Source organism: Arachis ipaensis, chromosome B03 (genome assembly GCF_000816755.2).
Source record: "Arachis ipaensis cultivar K30076 chromosome B03, Araip1.1, whole genome shotgun sequence".
Taxonomy (NCBI): domain Eukaryota; kingdom Viridiplantae; phylum Streptophyta; class Magnoliopsida; order Fabales; family Fabaceae; genus Arachis; species Arachis ipaensis.
The window spans coordinates 31,865,829-31,869,513 of record NC_029787.2 but is presented as its reverse complement, the minus strand read 5'-3'; positions in this window follow the sequence as shown (position 1 = coordinate 31,869,513).

Here is a 3,685-nt window from a genome sequence, read left to right as displayed (position 1 = left end):
TTTCGTTTCAACCACAATTGATCCTCTAAACTGGTAAAATAGTAGATGAAGTAGTTGAATGACTTGTTTGTTTCTCAAAACCTTGGTTAATAGTGAAGTTGTAAGAGATGCTTAAAAAAGGGGTTAAATCATACTTGGATTTTTTTAATCTAAAATAAGACCTCAAGCCTTTGAACTTGTATGCAGTAGATATATATGTTAGTGTGAAAGAGTTAAACTAGTTTTAAGTTCTTTTGGGAAACATATTTTAAAATATTATTTTGATAGGAATAACATCCGAGGTCTTTGGTTGATAAAGGATTTCTAAACTTAAGAGGGATAACTAAACAATAAATGCGAGAGATCAAAGTTAAGAATACACAAGGATGTGTACTAGATTAGTCTAAAATGCTTACGTTCAGTTCTCAAATAGTTTGAGAGTCTCACTAATAGAATAAATGTACAAATGATATTATTTATATAGAGCCTTTCTCAAACTACAACGTTGACTTAGACTAAATTATAGGCCAATCTAAGGACCTTTGATATTCTACTAATTTTTTCAAACAAGATTTAGATTAGACATCTTACCAAATTAAAAACGTTAGATATTATTTTTTGAAACCTTCTTAGGACTATGAAGTCACAAAGATTGGCTCCTCACGACCTATGAACTTTAAACATTTTTATCTCAAATCTTTTCAGGCTAAGAGAATCAAGTAACAATTAGTTAGCTATGCAAATGCAGGATACTTGTCTGATCCACATAAAGGAAGATCTCAAACAGGATACCTATTCAAATATGTTGATACAGCTATATCATGGATGTCCACGAAATAGATGATAGTAGCAACATCCTCTAATCATATTGAAATACTGGCGATACATGAAACAAGTCGCGAGTGTTTTTGGCTCAAGAGTTTAATCCAATATATTTTGTTATTATGTGGATTGTTTGATCATAAAATAGCTCCTATTCTATTTGAAGATAATACAACATGCATTGCTCAACTTAAGAGTGGATATATCAAAAGTGATCGAACAAAACATATTTCTCCAAAATTCCTCTTCACTCATGATCTTCAAAATCAAGGAACAATTGATATCCAACATATTTGCTCAAGCAATAATCTACAAAATCACTTCCAAAATTTTCTTTTGAAAAATTGGTATATCAGATTGGGATGCGTCGATTTCAAAATATTAAATAATGTTGATAAGAGGGGGAGACTATACTTTTTTTTCCTTTGTCAGGTTTTTGCTTTATTGGGATTTTTTTTCTTGACAAGGTTTTTAATGAGGCAGCCCCTAAAGAATATTGTACTCTTTTTTCTTCACTACAATTTTTTCTCATTGAGCTTTTTTAGTAAAATTTTAATGAGGCATAATCTTAAATGGACATTCAAGGAAAGTGTTATGATATGAATATCCATTGGCAATTGAATTTTTCAACCTCAGTATCAAGAGTGATATGAGGTTTGAAAATAATACCCCTTATAAGTGTATAAATAAGGAGGAAAAATCTAAGACAACACACACAATACTATATATATATATATACTATGAAATGAGTTAATACTCAGAATGGTCCCTGAACTTGCACTCGACACTCAAAGTGGTCCTTAACCTTGCACTGACATCAATATTATCCCCGAATTTAACACAAGTGTTTCACGGTCGTCTCTGAAGCATTTTTCGATGACGGAAAGATGACTTGGACTTACGGATGCCATGCTGGAAGCCAGGCTGGACTCCCAAAACGACGTCGTTTTTTAATTTGGCACCCAAATTGTATTGAAACGTCGTCGGTTAGTGTTTGGAGAAGGGATTTAACATGCAGTGACAACTTCTCTCTCAAGCCAACACAGTCTCTTCCTCTTCTCCTTATTTTCTTCAATGGCGCCAGTTTGAGAGGGATTTTCGCTGGCCTTCTCTCTCAATGAAATTAAGCATATTGTGATTATCTCGTCTCTATCGCACACATAGTGGTCTGACGGGAAGCACTTTTATTGTTAGAGGTAAGCAAAATAGAAAGATAAACACAATAGCTACCATCTACTCCTCTATTTTTGTTGATCATGACTTTTTGTACATTGTTAAGTCGATATATATTCATTCGCTCATCGTTTTGTTATATGGTTTTTCTGAAAATTTTTGTTAGGATTTTCTACGTATGTTGATGTTGCATTTTTTTGTTATTGTTTTTTGCTGTAATGATGGTAGCTATGGTTGTAATGTGCTGAAAATAGAAGAATGTAGGTTGTTTATGTATGCTGTTTATGTGTGTTCATGGAGGGTTAGGGACTGGTGTTATTGTGCTTTCCTGGTTGATGGCAATCTTGATGATCATTTGTTATTTTTTTTTCAGATGGGTCTCATAACTATTGTGTGTCACCATGGGGGATCCTTTGTGAGGAGTGAAGAGGGTGTTGTGTGATGAGCGGATAATTTATACGCTTTTTGGCATTGTTTTTAGTATGTTTTTAGTATGTTTTAGTTAGTTTTTATTATGTTTTTATTAGTTTTTATTTAAAAATCACATTTCTGGACTTTACTATAAGTTTGTGTGTTTTTCTGTGATTTCAGGTATTTTCTGGCTGAAATTGAAGGACCAGAGCAAAAATCTGATTCAGAGGCTGAAAAAGGACTGCAAATGCTGTTGGATTCTGACCTCCCTGCACTCAAAGTAGATTTTATGGAGCTACAGAAGCCCAATTGGTGTGCTCTCAATTGAGTTGAAAAGTAGACATCCTGGGCTTTCCAGCAATATATAATAGTCCATACTTTGCCCAAGATTTGATGGCCCAAATCGGCGTTCCAAGTCAGCTTAAGAATTCTGGCGTCAAAACGCCAGAACTGGCATAAAAGCTGGAGTTAAACGCCCAAACTGGCACAAAAGCTGGCGTTTAACTCCAAGAAAAGTCTCTACACATGGAAGCTTCAATGCTCAGCCCAAGCACACACCAAGTGGGCGCGGAAGAAGATTTCTGCATTAATTACTTATTTCTGTAAACCTAGGCTACTAGTCTTCTATAAATAGGACCTTTTGCTATTGTATTTTACACACTTGATATACTTTGATAGACCTTTTCACGTTTGGGGGCTGGCCTCACGGCCATGCCTAGACCTTGTTCTTATGTATTTTCAACGGTGGAGTTTCTACACACCATAGATTAAGGTGTGGAGCTCTGCTGTTCTTCATGAATTAATGCAAAGTACTACTTTTTTCTATTCAATTCACGTCTACTTCTTCTCTAAGATATTCATTCGCACCCAAGAACATGATGAATGTGATGATTATGTGACACTCATCACCATTCTCACCTATGAACGCGTGCCTGACAACCACTTCCGTTCTACATGCAAACAAGCTTGAATGTGTATCTCTTGGGTTTCTAATCTAAGATTGGAACCTTCGTGGTATAGGCTAGAATTATTGGCAGTCATTCTTGAGATCCAGAAAGTCTAAACCTTGTCTGTGGTATTCCGAGTAGGATCTGGGAAGGGATGACTGTGACGAGCTTCAAACTCGCGATTGTTGGGCGTGTGACAGACGCAAAAGGATCAATGGATCCTATTCCAACATGATCGAGAACCGACAGATGATTAGCCGTGCGGTGACAGCGTGCGTAGAACATTTTCACTGAGAGGACGGGAAGTAGCCATTGACAACGGTGATGCCCAACATAAAGCTTGCCATGGAAAG